This window comes from Ascaphus truei, chromosome 2 (assembly GCF_040206685.1).
Source record: "Ascaphus truei isolate aAscTru1 chromosome 2, aAscTru1.hap1, whole genome shotgun sequence".
Taxonomy (NCBI): Eukaryota; Metazoa; Chordata; class Amphibia; order Anura; family Ascaphidae; genus Ascaphus; species Ascaphus truei.
Genome location: NC_134484.1, coordinates 320,041,676 through 320,060,041, shown reverse-complemented (window position 1 = coordinate 320,060,041; position 18,366 = coordinate 320,041,676). Strand labels below are relative to the sequence as shown.

Below are 18,366 nucleotides of genomic sequence, written 5' to 3'. Positions count from 1 at the left end.
TGCGAACTCCCAAAACTGTCGGTAGAAGAATTGGAGGGACTTAACACTAAAATATATATCACAGAGTTAAAAGAGGTTATTAAGGGACAGATACTTCAAAAGCTCCAGGCCCGGATGGATTTGCAAATCTATATTATAAAAAATATTGGGGAATTTTAGCACCATATCTTTTAGATATGTTCAATAGTTTTTTATCGGGTTCCCAGATCCCCTCGCAAATGTCAAAAACAAATTTAGTACTAATACCTAAGGAAGGATAATATCCAATGAGTTGCACTAGCTGCAGGGCAATTAAACTTCTTAATACAGATTTAAAAATATATAGTAAAATCCTGGCTAATAGATTAAATCCAATTCTGCCCCGACTAATTCATAACGATCAGGTAGGCTTTATAAGTATGTGACAAGCCTCGAACAATACAGGTAAGATTATTAATATAATTGATTATGTACAGTCTTCTAAACCTAAAGCAATGTTATGAGTTTAGATGCCGAAAAAGCGTTCGATAGAATTAAGTGGGATTTTATGGATAGAACTACTGTATGCAGGAGTTTGTTTTTTCAGGACCATTTTTAAAGGGGTCCTAGCCCTATATGATGCACCTATAGCTTTTTTGAAAATGCCAGGGGGGGAGCTAAATCAAATTAAGATTTCTAATGGTACCAGGCAGGGTTGCCCACTGTCCCCCTGCTCTTTGCGTTAACAATTGAGCCGCTTGCAATTAAAATCAGGAAAACCCCCAACATTCAGGGTATCAAGATCGGCCAGGAAAATGTCAAATTATCTTTGTTTGCCGATTAAATTATTTTGACAATCTCTAATCCTCTGACTTCTCTTCCTAATTTTCAAGAAGCTTTCTAGGTTTGGCTTGTTTTCAAGTTATAAAATTAATTCAGCCAAGTCAGAGGCTTTAAATTAACTTTATCAGATATTGAGGTCAAATGAATTAAATTAAATTTCAATTATCACTGGAATAACGTAAGACTGAAATATTTAGGGATCTTTTTCACAAAAAACTATCAAGCCCTTTATAAATATAATTACCCAGAGCTTTTCACTAGAATAAAACGGGATCTTTTGCTTTGGAGAGATCATCGAATCTCCTGGATGGTTCGTATTATTTCAGTCAGATGAACGTCCTCCTGAAATTGCTTTACTGTTTTCAGAAACTACCGGTCGCCACCCCGATAAAATATTTAAGAGATTTACAGAATAAAATTATGCAGTTTATCTGGGGTAACAAAAGACCAAAGAGTGCCAAGATCAGTTATGTTCGCACCCAGATAAAGAGGGGGTGTGACGGTCCCTGATATTGGGAAATACTATTTAGCCTCCCATTTAAAACAGATAATCTCCTGGCATTCCCAAGAAAATCAATATCGCTGCGTAGATTTAGAAAATATTTTTAATAGCTCCGCAGCACTCCCGGCCCTTCTGTGGAATAATAAGTCAACAAGATGCTCTAGACCAGATCTTATTGATTCGGCAGTAATAAAAAAGTCCCTCAAAATTTGGCATAGGTTCATAATCCACTATCAATTATCTTTAGCTCCCTCGAGATGTTCCCCTATATTTGACAACCTAGATTTTGGGCCGGGTTGGTTTACTTGTACTTTTGATCTAAGGAAGCTTAAAAATGTTAGAGAAGTCAGGGATATGCTTTTGAATGGTAAATTATTAAGTTTCAACTATTTTTGCCATGCCAGAGATACTTTTTCACGGGTGCTGAGGTGTACAGATTTTTGCAAGTCTCCCATTATTTTAGGCGGTTGTCCCCGGATGGGTCTTTGCCAGAGTGTTCTGTGTTCAATGAACTATGTAGGAATAGAAACTATCATTAGGGGCCTCATTTGAATACTGTACCAAGTTCTTATTTCTAGGGAATTTAAGGCCCCCTGCACACACTGCTATATATGCTACTGTATATGGACCAATGGGCCCATGATTTCCAGGTAGAGATTCCCTGGGAAGATTGGCAAGATATTTGGGTCAATGCAACGAATACTTCACTTTGCACAATATCTAAAGATAATATTTATAAAGTTATGTTCAGATGGTATCTGACGCCTCAGAGGTTGAGGCAGATTTATCCAGCGACCATGAATCTTTGTTGGAGGAGCTGCGGTGGTTTCGGAGATATGGCCCATATTTGGTGGTTTTGTCCCAAAATACAGAGATTTTGGTGAATAGTGCAAAACCTGTTTAGAGAAACTATTGGGATAAGACCTCCCCTTGACCCGATAATAATGGTCCATGGGTAAGCCGTTAGATAATTTAAACAAAAACAAATCTATATTATTGTTACATATCCTGACCACGGGGAGACATGCAATCCCAGAGGCCTGGAAAAATCCCCTACCCCCCTCTAGGAGAGCGATTATCTCCAGAGTAAACGAGGTGCAAACAATGGAAAGACTAACAGCCTATGTGAGACACAACCTAAAAAAATTCAAAAAGTTTGGGAGCCCTGGCACTTTAGGGGAAAAGGTGAATTCTTGTGATACTGTGGACCGAGGGCAATTTTTTCACTCTGAGAGTTGGTTATCCTGTGTAATGTGTGGAGTGGTGGTTGTCTAGCGTAGTTACAGTATATTTTTGTTTTTTCTTTTTATTGACTCCGGTGTTAAATTTGTGGTACCTCCCCCCCCCCTTTTTTCTTCTTCTCTATTTCTGTATCCCTTTCCTCCTATGTGTATAAAAAAATTCAATAAAAAAATCAATTACCAAAAAAAAAGTTAGAAGGGACTGAGGCATCATATAAGATTTATATGGAATGTAACACTAGTTGCAAAAGATCAATCAAATTTGCAAAAATTGAAAATGAAAAAAGAATAAAAAGTAAGAAAAGTTATTTAAGTACCTTAATAACAAAAAAATTAGAAAAGAAAATATAGGATCCTTTCAGTGTGAGATGGACAGGCAAGTTTTTGGAAATAAGGAAAAAGCAGAGGTATTAAACAAATTCTTTGCCTCTGTGTTTACCAGGGAAGAATCAATTACAAAATAGTGCCACGGGATAAGGCCACAGCCTCGATATTATAAACAATTGGTTAACTGAGGAAGAAGCGCATAGGCGGCTTGATAAAATGAAAGTAAGGCACCTGGTCTTATGGCATATATAAAATACACAAAATAACACGTCACTCACCATAGACAAACAACATCAAAACACTACCTTGGCATATATCAAGAGTTCTTAAAGGAGCTATGTTCAGTAATAGCCAAACAATTACATTTAATATTCAAGGACTCTACTTCCACAGGCTCAATACCACAAGATTGGTGTAAAGCAGACATGGTGTCTATATTTAAAATAGGAGCTAGATCACAACTGGGGAGATACAGACCTGGAAGCCTGATTTCAATAGTGGGGAAGCTACATGAAGGTTTAATATTGGATAATATTCAGGAATACCTAATAGATAACACAATTATTAGTAATAGTCAGCATGGATTTATAAAGAATAGATCATGCCAAACTAACCTTATTTGTTTCTTTGAGGAGGTAAGTAGGAATTTAGACCAGGGTAATGCAGTTGATGTGGCTGAAGTTGTGAGTTGAGTACCTGAAGGATTGGTTTTGGGACCCCTGCTTTATGATTTATGACTTTGAGGTTGGCATAGAGAGCAAAGTCTCCATCTTTGCTGATGATACTTAATCGTGTAAATTAGTAAAATCAGAGCAGGATTTAATTTCTCTCCAGAAGGACTTGGATAGACTGGAAACTTAGGAAGGTAAATGGCAAATGAGATTTAAAACAGATATATGTATTTTGGAAACAAGAAAAAACAGGCAACTTACAAATGAAATGGGCAAAATTAGGTGAAATGTTGACGACGAAAGATTTGGGAGTGCTTGTGGAAAGCAGGCTTAGCAATAGTTCCCAATGTCATGCAGTAGCTGCAAAGGCAAACAAGATCTTATCTTGCATTAAAGGGGGAATGGATGGAAGGGAAGTAAACATAATGATGCCTTCTATAAGGCATTAGTAAGACCACACCTTGAATAGTGATTACAGATTTGGGCACCACTCCATTAAAAAAAGACATTATGGAACTAGAAAAAGCACAGAGAAGAGCCACCACATTAAAAAAAAAAAAAAAAAAAAGTGATGGAAAATCTGATTTATGAGGAGAGGTTACCTGTATTACATTTGTTTAAATTACAAATGAGGCACCTTAGAGGGGATATTATAACTACATACAATGATATTCACAGACAATACAAGGAGCTTTCAAAAGAACAATTCATCCCAAGGGCAGTACACAGTGGAGGGAAGCAGATTTTACCAGCAATAAAGGAAAGGGTTCTTTATGGTTGTATTGGGAAGTACCACTTATTAGCTTAAGTGTTCCATGGCATGTGCTTTGAGTTAGCAGATCTCTCTCTCTCTCTCTGTCACATGTTTGCCACATATAGATGTGTTTACTACAAAATAAGTGTGACTGTATGTGAAAGTATCACTCATCAGGTTAGTGTGCCATGACATGTGCTTTGAGCTAGCAGAGCTCTCTCTCTCTCTCTCTCTCTGTCACATTGTAACAGGGGACTTATCCCTGTTCAGTAATGTTCCTTTAATCTAGCAGTGTGGTAGTTAATTACTAAACACCACCTGCCTGATTAGATTGTTTACAAAAAGCCTGCCTTTGAGACTCTCTTTAGCTCTGACTGAGAGCTGACCTTTGGAGAGGCAGAGCAGAGGTTCTTGAGTCCCAGGAGAGACTGACCAAAAGAAACCCAGATCTCTGGAGCTGACCAGTCTTGAGCTCTGCCAGACACACAGCAGAGCTGATTGCAAGACACCAAATAAGACTTCTAAACCTGGATGCTGATATTTTTCTGTGCACGCACGGGTGCGGTTCCAGGAGAGCAGAGAAGCTTACTCTACAGCAACTAAACAGATAAGACTTTCCTTATTAAGAGACTGTTTATATCTGCTTATTTTCATGTTATGTGTTTGGGCTGGGAGAAGCTTAACTAATGGAGATGTGAACTAATTGCAAGGATTTCACTAGAAATACTCCCAAGTGAATGGAAGCTTTGTTCCCCCCCTCTGTTTGGATAATTTCCTGATGAAAAGGAAAAGGCACTATAAAGCCTATTATAATTTCACATTATAAACGTCTCCAAATTGTGTACCTCTGTGAACGTCCGTCTACACACATGTTTACTATATATAGAGTTGTTTACTACAAAGGAAGTTTCACTCATCAGTTAAAGTATGCATTTTGCTACAACACAGCATTGATTGGAGGAAGCCTAACACAAAATGTTATAAATAAGAGCTTAGGCTGGGGATAGTGCCAGAAGCTTCTCCACGGACCATGCAGGTGCCCTGACCAAGAATTCCTCTCGCTCTCTCGGGATCAGACTAGACTGATTGGGGCTTCCCCGGGTGTTTGGAGCGTTTTTCCTCTTGTATGCTATTAAGCTGTGCAAGCTGTAACTGGGAACATACAGTAACTGAAGCTAAGCAAAATCCCTTTTTGATTACATCTCTAAGACGGTTTACTGACTCAGAGTGTGTAAGTTATTGGCTGAATCCAGAATCTTTGCATTACAACAGTAATGGCAGTTAGAATGAGGAATTAATTACTCATAGATTGTTATTGCAGATAGAATAGATATCTTCAAAAAAAGGTTGGACATCTTTTAAGAAAGGAAAGGTATACAGAGATATACCAAATAAGTAAACATGGGAAAGAGGTTGATCCAGTGAAAAATCTGACTGCCAATATTTGGAGTCATGAACGAATTCATTTTTTTTATTTATGGGATATCATTGGATGATATTTCACTGTTTGTTTTTTTTTGTTTTGTTTGCCATCCTCTGGATCCATAGACTATAAGTACAAATATAGGATAAAGTAGCTGTCATCTAAATTTAGCATAGGTTGAACTTGATAGGCATGTCTTTTTCAATCTCATCTACTTTGTAACTATGTAACAATGGCCATATGTACTTAGTGGGGATTCACTGATTCGAATGACCCATAAAGTACCTTCAAGCACCAGAAGGTTTCTTATGGAATAACACTTCTTAGTAGACAGAAGGGACATTTGGGGATTGTTTATACAAAGAAAAATATTTTGTTAACTTCCTGGAAATTCACTTGGAAAAATATATAATATATAATATCTTTTTAGACAATTCAAATCTCATAATGCCATGCACTCAGCCATCAGATAATATTAACCCATTACATGCAGCAGGGTCTGGATGTATCTCCCATTAAAATGTAAGACAAAACATTTGGCAATGGTGTTTTCAAATTGTTACATTCATGCTTTAGTTCTAAGGGGCCTATGCAGAGAGCAGCGAATATAAAAATTGGCGAGGGTAATAAAAAGTAGCTTTTTTGGAGAGTTTTATTCTCCATATGCAGAAATGTGCGAAATCTGCAATTTATAGCATGAATGCGCGTGGCGAGTTTAAAATGGAGAGATGCGCGCTGCTGAAATGTGTTAAAAAAAAATCGTGCATTTTTTTTTTCTTTCCTATGGCCGGCGAGCTCCAGCTTCTTGCCAACTTTTGTTGGCGGAGCTAATTGTAGAAAATCTCGCCATTTTATTGGCGCGAACAGCCGGTAGATGGCATTCGCGCCTTTCTGAATTCGGATATTTTTAAAACTGGCGAGATGTAGGTTCTCGCCAGCCGCGCGGCGAGATTTACAAATAGAAAAAAAAAATGGCACGGTTTTCGTAACTCGCCATTTTCTGCTGTTTTCTAAGCAAATTTCGCCAAAAAATGCGATATTTGCTATAGCGCTGCTCTCTGCATAGGCCCCTAAGTATAAGGCAGATTTTAGCCATTTTTTATGTTTTACGCATTCAGTGTTTCTCAATCATTTCACTGCGGAAACCTAAGAAAGTGTCAAGTTGTGTCTACAGAGTTTACTATATCTTAGCTGAAGTGCAAACAAAACATATATACAGTGATAGTGTTTAAAATATGGTTACTATATTAGTCTGTCGTGCATTTCCTTGAAGTGTAGGTTACCTAACGTTTTGCAATCCTTAACCTTCAATGGGTAATATGAGCTCTCTAGATCTACACAGGCCTGAAAAGCTTAATTGGAAATGGCACTAAGTAGTAAAAGAGTTAACTTGCAGATTGTTTGTTTTATTCAAATAACATAACTAATAACATTGTCAATAGTAAAATCAGTCAAATCCCTGTTGCCTGTAGGCAGTTTGTAACACTGAAATACAAAAGCACCAGTTTAGTACGTATGTTAGAATGTTGTGCCATTGTCATGTATCAATGATTAGATTGAACTATATTGGGTTTAAAACAGCACCAGATTTACCAAAGAAACTCTTCTCTTTCTGTAACATTTACATTTCTCTTTGTATTGAGAGGAATGTGCAAGACATAATTTGCCAAGTCTCTTGGATTAATATGCAATTAGACTTCTATTAAAATACATGTATGTAAATATTTTATATATTAATACTACATCAACGACCTATAGTATTTATAATTAGTTATAAAAGTGGCATGAATATTATTAAATGTGAGCTCATATTATCTATGAAGATCATATGCGTAATATTAATGCTTTTTAGACCACTTTTTGTACTGCCATTATGTGACTTATCTAGCACCTTAAACATTGGCACTGAGTCATATAGCATTATTTCATGGAATGGAGAACGCTAGGCATTGAATTATCCCTTCATTCAAAGAACATGCTTAATGGAAACACATACTGTAGCAACCTAATAAAGTCTGCTGTAAAACCAAACTTTATTGACTTACAGGCCCATATTTACAAAGCAGCCTTGGCCATAGTACACTTTCTGGCACTGGAAGACCCCTTATAGCCCATTGACGTGTATGTGTTGCAATTTGTCCTCCAGCTTCGGAGGGTGCTTTGTGGCAGTAGACAGTTTATTAGACAGTTAGACAGTAACTGAAGCTAAGCAAAATCCCTTTTTGATTACATCTCTAAGACTGTTTACTGACTCAGAGTGAGTAAGTTATTGGCTGAATCCAGAATCTTTGCATTACAACAGTAATGGCAGTTAGAATGAGGAATTAATTACTCATAGACTCTTATTGCAGATAGAATAGATATCTTCAAAAAAAGGTTGGACATCTTTTAAGAAAGGAAAGGTATACAGATACCAAATAAGTAAACATGGGAAAGAGGTTGATCCAGTGAAAAATCTGACTGCCAATATTTGGAGTCATGAACGAATTCATTTTTTTTATTTATGGGATATCATTGGATGATATTTCACTGTTTTTTTTTTTTGTTTTGTTTGCCATCCTCTGGATCCATAGACTATAAGTACAAATATAGGATAAAGTAGCTGTCATCTAAATTTAGCATAGGTTGAACTTGATAGGCATGTCTTTTTCAATCTCATCTACTTTGTAACTATGTAACAATGGCCATATGTACTTAGTGGGGATTCACTGATTCGAATGACCCATAAAGTACCTTCAAGCACCAGAAGGTTTCTTATGGAATAACACTTCTTAGTAGACAGAAGGGACATTTGGGGATTGTTTATACAAAGAAAAATATTTTGTTAACTTCCTGGAAATTCACCTGGAAATATATATAATATATAATATCTTTTTAGACAATTCAAATCTCATAATGCCATGCACTCAGCCATCAGATAATATTAACCCATTACATGCAGCAGGGTCTGGATGTATCTCCCATTAAAATGTAAGACAAAACATTTGGCAATGGTGTTTTCAAATTGTTACATTCATGCTTTAGTTCTAAGGGGCCTATGCAGAGAGCAGCGAATTTAAAAACTGGTGAGGGCAATCAAAAGTAGCTTTTTTTGGAGAGTTTTATTCTCCATATGCAGAAATGTGCGAAATCTGCAATTTATAGCATGAATGCGTGTGGCGAGTTTAAAATGGAGAGATGCGCGCTGCTGAAATGTGTTAAAAAAAATCGCGCATTTTTTTTTTCTTTCCTATGGCCGGCGAGCTCCAGCTTCTTGCCAACTTTTGTTGGCGGAGCTAATTGTAGAAAATCTCGCCATTTTATTGGCGCGAACAGCCGCTAGATGGCGTTCGCGCCTTTCTGAATTCGGATATTTTTAAAACTGGCGAGATGTAGGTTCTCGCCAGCCGTGCGGCGAGATTTACAAATAGAAAAAAAATTGCGCGGTTTTCGTAACTCGCCATTTTCTGCTGTTTTCTAAGCAAATTTCGCCAAAAAAAGGCGATATTTGCTATAGCGCTGCACTCTGCATAGGCCCCTAAGTATAAGGCAGATTTTAGCCATTTTTTATGTTTTACGCATTCAGTGTTTCTCAATCATTTCACTGCGGAAACCTAAGAAAGTGTCAAGTTGTGTCTACAGAGTTTACTATATCTTAGCTGAAGTGCAAACAAAACATATATACAGTGATAGTGTTTAAAATATGGTTACTATATTAGTCTGTCGTGCATTTCCTTGAAGTGTAGGTTACTAACGTTTTGCAATCCTTAACCTTCAATGGGTAATATGAGCTCTCTAGATCTACACAGGCCTGAAAAGCTTAATTGGAAATGGCACTAAGTAGTAAAAGAGTTAACTTGCAGATTGTTTGTTTTATTCAAATAACATAACTAATAACATCGTCAATAGTAAAATCAGTCAAATCCCTGTTGCCTGTAGGCAGTTTGTAACACTGAAATACAAAAGCACCAGTTTAGTACGTATGTTAGAATGTTGTGCCATTGTCATGTATCAATAATTAGATTGAACTATATTGGGATTAAAACAGCACCAGATTTACCAAAGAAACTCTTCTCTTTCTGTAACATTTACATTTCTCTTTGTATTGAGAGGAATGTGCAAGACATAATTTGCCAGGTCTCTTGGATTAATATGCAATTAGCCTTCTATTAAAATACATGTATGTAAATATTTTATATATTAATACTACATCAACGACCTATAGTATTTATAATTAGTAATAAAAGTGGCATGAATATTATTAAATGTGAGCTCATATTATCTATGAAGACCATATGCGTAATATTAATGCTTTTTAGACCACTTTTTGTACTGCCATTATGTGACTTATCTAGCACCTTAAACATTGGCACTGAGTCATATAGCATTATTTCATGGAATGGAGAACGCTAGGCATTGAATTATCCCTTCATTCAAAGAACATGCTTAATGGAAACACATACTGTAGCAACCTAATAAAGTCTGCTGTAAAACCAAACTTTATTGACTTACAGGCCCATATTTACAAAGCAGCCTTGGCCATAGTACACTTTCTGGCACTGGAAGACCCCTTGTAGCCCATTGACGTGTATGTGTTGCAATTTGTCCTCCAGCTTCGGAGGGTGCTTTGTGGCAGTAGACAGTTTATTAGATATGACCAATGATCTGCTAGGTTAATTAAAGAATGGCTTCAGTTTTACAATGTAATATAAACCTGCAGATTTGTCACTAAAAAGGTTAAAAGATTTTCATGAAAAATCATCAGCGCTAAAGGGCAATCATTTTGAACACGTGGATTGAAACCCTACACAAAGTACAGTGTACATCCTTCAGTTCATATTTAGGGTAACATTTACTGTAACATCTAAAATGCTTTGTAAAATAACCCTGCGTATCTGTATACTCATGCAGGGCCTCACCATTCAATTCCTGCTCTTAGAAAAATAAATGATTGTAATTAGTCTCAAAACACAAATGTTTGCAGATTGAATGTGTTTCTTGCTACCACCAGTGTCTAACTCACAGTAATATTCATCAGGCGAGTTTTACGAAAGAGTATATTTTTAGAAGGGTTAGATGGCATTTGGAATAAGCACTAGGGGACAGCAATTGTAATTACTGGTTACTGGAATTACAGAAAGAGCACATGTGCTTCATTGTACAGTATTGTTGCATAATTGTACAAAAGATTGTACTGCGTTGACACATATTTTACAAAAGCTGCCCAGTACATGAACATTCACAATGTTGAGATGTACTGTAGTATAAGTCTTCAAAAGCAATAATTTTGCTAGTAAACCGCAATGTGTGGAATTGTGCAGTGGAATATATATTTTTTACTTACAGAATTAGTATGTCTGGCATCAACAAAGATAATGTGGCTCAAATTAAATCACTATAATCATAGTTTACATTTGATGCACAGATGTAGCCAAACCCAACTTTGCATTTTCCTTCAGCTCCAGAAAAGGTGAAAGACTTAGACAGCCGGTGCGTCTGAATGTAAGCTTAACGCGGTCGGTTTTCCTGGGGGAATGTTCCAATGGCGACAGTATATCTGTATTATCTGTGTGCCGTCTCTAGTAACATCACATGACAGTTACCTATCGTAACCCAAACTATTTGGAGACAGGGTAGATGAGTACACTACTAACAATTGACATTCAGATTACATTTTTTTGTCACCATGTGCAACTGTTAGTCCTTCAGTTTTATATCTTACTATCTGTATCTTTGCACCATATTCCATGCAGAAGATTCCATGCTCCGGATAACAAAATTAAAATCAAGATCACCCAAGCCAACGAGAATAAAAATAACCATTAACACCTTCATCCATCTTTAAGGAAAATTAACAAATAAATGCACAGTACTGTGAGCAAAAACAGCATTATTCTTATGTTCCTATCTAATACAATCAATGGGTCTTCTCCTTGATGGAGAGGCCCCATTCACCCTTTAGAGAATATTGAATAGAAGTCATATTAAGAGAAATACAGATGCTTATGATATGTTTGCATACAAAACACTAGGCTGTGAAGATACAGTAACTACACATTTCCAGGATTGTTAAGTCTAGTTCTGAAATATAACTTTCTAATTCTGCTTTTGTAGTCGAGCTCTTTTTCCCTTACAAAGCCAGGACCAGGCATTTCAAAGTGTTTATGTATTTAAGGTTTAGGCTGGGGTAGTCCATACTTTACATCTCAGAAAATCAGGATTTAGTGGCATTGGTATATTATGTGGGTTAAAATGGAAACTTACTAGCTGATGAAACAAGTCAAAACAATCACTCCGGTTTGCCAGCACATATTGAATCAGAAGCTCTTGGTTAATCCACGGTTCCTAAATCAAGAAGCAATCCATTGCTGCATTTGCTAGTAAAATAAACATTTCAAAGCAGCAGATATTGCACCATTTGCTGCAGCTCTCACCAAAATGGAATCTTGTACTGTGTTAATGCCCCATTTATACAAGAGAATCAGAGATTCTCAGCCAAAGAGTGTCATCATCAGACATAGACTGCACAAAGAATCACATAGCACATTGATTGAACAGCGGGGACATTAAAAATAAATGGGGAGGAAAGACGGATTATTAGGGTCAGATACTTCATTCACTTTTTTTTAGCGGAGTGCTGCTCCTTTTTACAAATTGGCAAAGACACAAAGGAAAGAATAACACGTGAATGAGGAAGTATCACAAACTTCCCTTTCTCTGGTTTCCATGGATATGGTACTCCTTTGCTAAAACGCTCCAATTTGCATTGCAAACAATTACAATGAAGAAATCACTGCTGAAACTTAATATTCAAGAGACACATCTTCTATGGAAGTTAACTTAAAAAAAACAGAAGTTACAAAATGAAAGGATAAACAGTTTAGCTAAAAAAAAGTTAAGCAAATTCAGTACATTGGGATAAAAATTGGGTAAATAGTAATAACTTTTGTAATAACTTTACTTCATAGATTGCCTTTCTCCCAATGAGACTTAAAGCGCTTTATAATTACAGTATATTGCACAGCAAAAGCACATACATTTTTTAGAGACACAGGGCTCTAAGCACAAATCGCCGCAAAGTTTTTTTTCGCCAAAAAAAGCCTTTGGGATTCAGAAAGCGCTGATAAGTGGCCAAAATCGGCATTTTTTTTCCCCGATAAAAAATTATCGGCACCTGGCTGCCAATAAGCCACTTTTCGGCACCCTTCGAAACTTTTTTAAATCGGCTGTATTCTAGTAGCCCCGATCATGTTTTCGATGCTTATCGGAGCTGATCGGCAATCTTGAAAAGACATTTTTTCGGCAATTCGTCCCGCCAACTCAAAGTTGGCGGGTCGGTGGAGAGAAGCAGTGGCAAGGGCGACACTTAGATAAAATCAGGCCTTTTTCCTGTCTGTGATTGATGCCGGGGGTCTCCGGGAACTGATACCAGCACCGGAGACCCCCGGCATGCATCTGAGGCAGGAAAAATGCATGTAAAGCCCACTTCATTAACTTAGCGGCTAACCGCTAAGGCAATGAAGGGGTTAACCCGCCGTGCCAGGTTTATTGTGGGTAGCGGGGGTGGGTGAAGGGGGTATTTGGCCCTTGGTGGTTGTTTAGGGCTTGCGGGGCGGTTGCAGGTGCACTTAACCTCTTCACGACCGTAGTTACAGACCAGATTAAAATTTATAAAATATTTTACCAGGAAGTAATACATTGAGTGTTACCTCTCGTTTTCAAGTATGTCCTGGGCACAGAGTAAAACAAATAATACATGGTTACAAATACAGTTACATAAATGAACAGGGTTACATTATATACAAGACATTGCGTGCATAGTTAGAGAAAATATATATTATGGGCGTATGAAACAGTTACAGACCAGATTAAAATGTGAGACAGCCTTATATTTGAAAGAACTTAAACTGGTGGTGGATGTGAGAGTCTCTGGTTGGTTGTTCCAGTTTTGGGGTGCATGGTAGGAGAAGGAGGAACGTCCGGATACTTTGTTGAGCCTTGGGACCATGAACAGTCTTTTGGAGTCTGATCTCAGGTGATAAGTGCTGCAAGTGGTAGGGGTGAGGAGCTTATTCAGATAGCTGGGTAGCTTGCCCATGAAGAATTTTGCGCCTAGACTCAAGTGATGACCAATCTAGTTCTTTGAGCATATCGCAGTGATGTGTGTTGTAGTTGCATTGGAGAACAAAACGACAAATTGAATTGTAGAGGGTGTCAAGTTTGCGAAGGTGGGTTTGAGGTGCTGAGCCATATACTATGTCTCCATAGTCAATAATTGGCATTAGCATCTGCTGTGCGATACGCTTTCTGACCAGGAGACTTAGGGAGGATTTGTTCCTGTAAAGTACCCCTAGTTTGGCATAGGTCTTGGTTGTCAGGGTATCAATGTGCATCCCGAAATGTTAAGTGGGAGCCAAACCATAAGCCCAGGTATTTAAAACTAGTGACAGGTGTTAGGGTGGTGTTAGCGTTGGTTCTAATCAGGAGCTCAGTCACTGGAAGCTTTAAAAATTTAGTGTTGGTCCCAAACACCATTGCTACAGTCTTGTCAGTGTTTAAAAACAGTTTGTTTTGGGAAATCCAGTTTAAGAGTCTCAAATGTCAGACTGAAGTATGTGTTGAAGGTCAGAGAGGCTATGGCTGTGTGCATATAGGATTGTGTCGTCTGCATGCATGTGTATTGAGGCTTCTTTACAAGCTGTGGGAAGATCATTAATGAACACTGAGAAGAGTAGGGGCCCCAGAACAGAGCCTTGCAGGACACCACAGGTGATATCCAGGGGGTTGGAGTTAGAGCCTGAGATGGACACATGTTGGGATCTTCCTGATAGGTTGGACTGAAACCAGTTTAAAGCATGCTTCCCTATTCCAGAGCTCTGGAGTTTGTTAAGCAGGATACCATGATCAACTGTGTCAAAAGCCTTTGCAAAATCTAGGAATACTGCACCAGTGAGTTGTCCCCGTTCCATTCCACACTGGATTTCATTGCAAACTTTTAGCAGGGTAGTTACGGTGGAGTGTTTGGGACGAAACCCAGATTTGAATTGGCTATGGAAATTTGTCTTGGTATAGAAATCGCTTAATTGGGAGTGGACACATTTTTCCATGACTTTGGATAGAATTGGGAGAAGTGAGATTGGCCTGTAGTTTGAGACAGTGTTTTTGTCCCCACTTTTGAAGATTGGGACAACTCTGGCAGTTTTCCAGGTCTTAGGGATATGGCCTGCAGACAGGATAGAGTTGACTACGGACGCAATTGGTTTGGCAATGGCTGGGGCACCAAGTCGTAGGAACCTAGATTGTAGTAAGTCAGGTCCACATTGGCTGCTTAGTTTTAGTTTGAGGAGCGCTTGTATAATCTCCTCTTCAGATACTAGGCCAAATTGAAAATTGTGGGCAGTGTTGGGAGGGGGTGGGACTATATGGGTACTCCCAGGATGAGATTCAGGTTTGTGGTTTGGGCTGCGTTTTGCTAATAAGTTAGTGGCACACCCCACAAAGTAATCATTGAATGCATTTGCAATGTCAGTGGGGTTTGTCAGAGTAATATCCCCCTTAGTGATATTACTTGGTTGTTGATGGTTAGGAGGCTGGAATATATTGTTGATAACCTTCCAGAAGTTAGCTGGGTTTGTTGTATTTTGGTGGAGATTGTCAGAGTAATATTGTGCTTTTGCATGCCTTGTTTGCCTTGTACACATGTTCCGCATGCATCTGTAGTGATTGAGATCCTTGGTAGTGCCAGTTACTGTGTAGTTTTTCCACAAGGTATCCCTGAGCTGGTAGAGTGCAATAAGGTCAGTTGTAACCTATGGAAGGTGGGCCCCTCGTACCCTTATTTTGCGTAGTGGAGCATGGGTATCACAGAGTTTTAAGAACTCGGATTGGAAATAGTCGAGTGCAGAATCAGGGTCGAGAATTAAATCGATTATGTGCGATGGGCAGTTGGTAAGGTCATCCAGAAACTGTTGTGGGTTAAAGTTTTTAAATGTTCTAGTGAGGAGAACTTTAGGGCTTGATTGGGGCGGTTTAATTTTCCTTACACAGTACACCAGAGTGCATGGTCACTGCAAATGTCAGGAAGGATGCCAGAGGATTGGATTCTGCTGGGGTTTGAGGAGAGAGTCCAGTCTAGCAAGGAATGGTTGTGCGATTTCAGGTTTATCCGTGTGGGTTGGGAAATGAGTTGCGATAGGTTAAGTGACTTGATTTGTATCTGGATTTTGTGGTTTTTAGTGTCAAGCCAATTGAAGTTGAAATCCCCAAGAAGTAGCAGCTCACTCTTCTCATTCAGAGAGGAAATGGAGCCAAGAAATTGGGTGATATCAGTCAGGGATTGTAGAGGGGCTTTAGGGGGGCGGTAGATGCCAGCAAGCAAGATGGGCTTAGAAAAGGGGAGGCATATTTTGCCAACTAGAATTTCAAAGGAGGTTGGGCTTGATGGGCAATTTAACAGTGTAAATTGTAATGTGTCTGCAATATAAAATAACACCCCTCCTCCTTTCTTTGACCTATCTCTGCTAAAAATGGAGTATCCCTGAATGGCGATATTTGCATCAGGGGTTTTAAGGGATAGCCAAGTTTCTGTAAGAATGATGGCTTTGGGTTTATGCATAAGGCACCATGCTCTTAGTTCGTCCAGTTTGGGCAGCAGGCTCCGGATATTTATATGGGCGACAGATAGGCCTTTTTGGAATTTAAAGGTGGAATTCTCAGGGACATGGGACAGAGCTGAAATGGGAGGACCTGGGTTAGGTTCAATATCACCTGCTAAGGAGAGTAACAGTATGAGTAGGAATTTGGGTAGTTGTTTGGAAGTTGTAAATTTGTGGTGTTTGCCATTAGAGTGAGCAGTGGTTGGTGTGCTGCTTTTGAGAGTTCTCCCCCAACATTCAGTAGATAGTGCAAGGCTTTTCAGTAGTCCAGGGTGTATGGTGATGTTGGGTGTGGGCCAGGATGGAGGAGTTTGTAGTGTATAGAGAGAGTAAAATCTCCATGAGGCCAGGAGAAAAAAATATATTAAGATACAGAGCAGGTTCATTTTGCCAGAGGTAGGCAGTGTTGCAAGGAGCTGTTGTGAACAAAGTGAGTGTGTGCTGAGTAAACAGCAGTGGTGTCCCTGTTCCTTATCAAATGTTTTGGTGGATTGCAATGCTAGAGTCAGTTCAGCGTTTCAGTGTTTTGTGCGGTCAGTTTTGGGAGAGGCTGCAGTGAAAGAAGTTGTAAAGGGGTGGGTGGTTAAATTATGCTGTGTGATCTGAGTAGCTTACCGTTTGTTGTCGTGAGTCAAAAAGTTTGCAGAAAGATGCAGTCCCCAGTCACCTCATGTCAAACTATAGTCTAACTATATTTATGATTTAAAAAGCTCACTTTAAATGCCTCACTATCTAATGCCAATTGCAGTTCCTGCAAATTGCAGGAGAGGTGTTGGTTTAATACATCTAAAACAGTCACATAACCCTCCCCCTCCCCAATCAATCAGCTTGTTCCAGTTGGTCAATAAACAGCACTGAGTTAAGAGGGGCAAAAAAAAACACTTTTGAAATTCAAACATACTAACTCATTTCAATGCTTAAGGCCACAGAGTAAATCTTTTACACAGGACTTGCACATTAAGGGACATACTTATTTCAATGCTTCAGGCCACAGAGTAAAGCTTTTACACAGGACTTGCACATCAATGGACATACTTATTTCAATGCTTAAGGCCACCGAGTAAATCTTTTACACAGGACTTGCACATCAAGGGACATACCTGTGAAGAGAATACAATTAGATCCATGTCATATCAGCTGAGGTTAATGATCTTGCATGAAGATAGTAAGTGTATTAACTATAACTATAGTCTAACTATATTTATCACTTAAAAAGCTCACTTTAAATGCCTCACTATCTAATGCCAATTGCAGTTCCATATATGAAAAAATCACAAAAATATAAACATATAAAACTAAATAAAACATGAAATAAATAGTCTATGTAAAAAATTTATAAAATGAAAAAATAAAAATGAAACAATACTTAAGTGTCCATATGAAGCCACTGTACAAATGAATGGGTGATGGGTGGGTATCGGGCCAGTGTGGCTAAACCCCTTAATTACCTTTGCGGTTATTATCCGAAAAGGTGTTTAAGGGGTACATTGATATCTGAATGTAATTGCAATGTATTGGCTATGTATTGGCTATGTATTTTGTGGGCAACGAAAGACAAGGATGTTGCTGGCGACGGAGGCTTCTTATTGATGAGGTCAGTAGTACTTTATTTATTTTAATATGCTAGTTAATGTGTTTAATAATGGGCAAATAATCTATTATCCCTATCTTGATAATAGTTATTTTGCACATTATTGTACTGTAGGTGTTGGGGGGGGGAGGGGGATGTATGTATTGAATGTATAGGTCAGGTTTATTTATTTTACATTCAGGGTTTTTTCCTTGGTTCTGCGTGAGACTTCTGGAGACGACCTGCGGTATCCTCGTGTATCTCACGGGTATCAGGCTGGTGGTTCACGGGTGACACCTGCGGGGAAGAACCGGTGGCCCCACATCTGTGGGGGCACCGCGGACCCGTAGTCTGCGGGAAATAACCGGTGGTCCCATATCCGTGGGGGCACCGCGGACCCGTAGTGAGCACCCGTGAGTCCCCAGACCCCCGTGAGAACCACC

The 18,366-nt window shown here is 38.7% G+C and overlaps 1 protein-coding gene across 3 annotated transcripts in view; it reads right to left on the bottom strand.

Annotated features, from left to right (window-relative positions):
- The window catches only part of ITPRID1 (ITPR interacting domain containing 1), a 220,354-nt gene that overhangs the window by 188,260 nt on the left and 13,728 nt on the right, over positions 1-18,366 (bottom strand). The window contains exon 2 of one of the 3 annotated variants that reach the window (XM_075586548.1): positions 17,389-17,453. The exons of 1 other annotated variant lie outside the window; for it this stretch is intronic. The gene's annotated coding sequence lies outside the window, so the exon portion shown is untranslated. Of the gene's footprint in view, positions 1-11,962; positions 12,121-17,388; positions 17,454-18,366 lie in introns of those variants that run through there. One more of the 3 variants, XM_075586549.1, reaches the window with a different exon arrangement.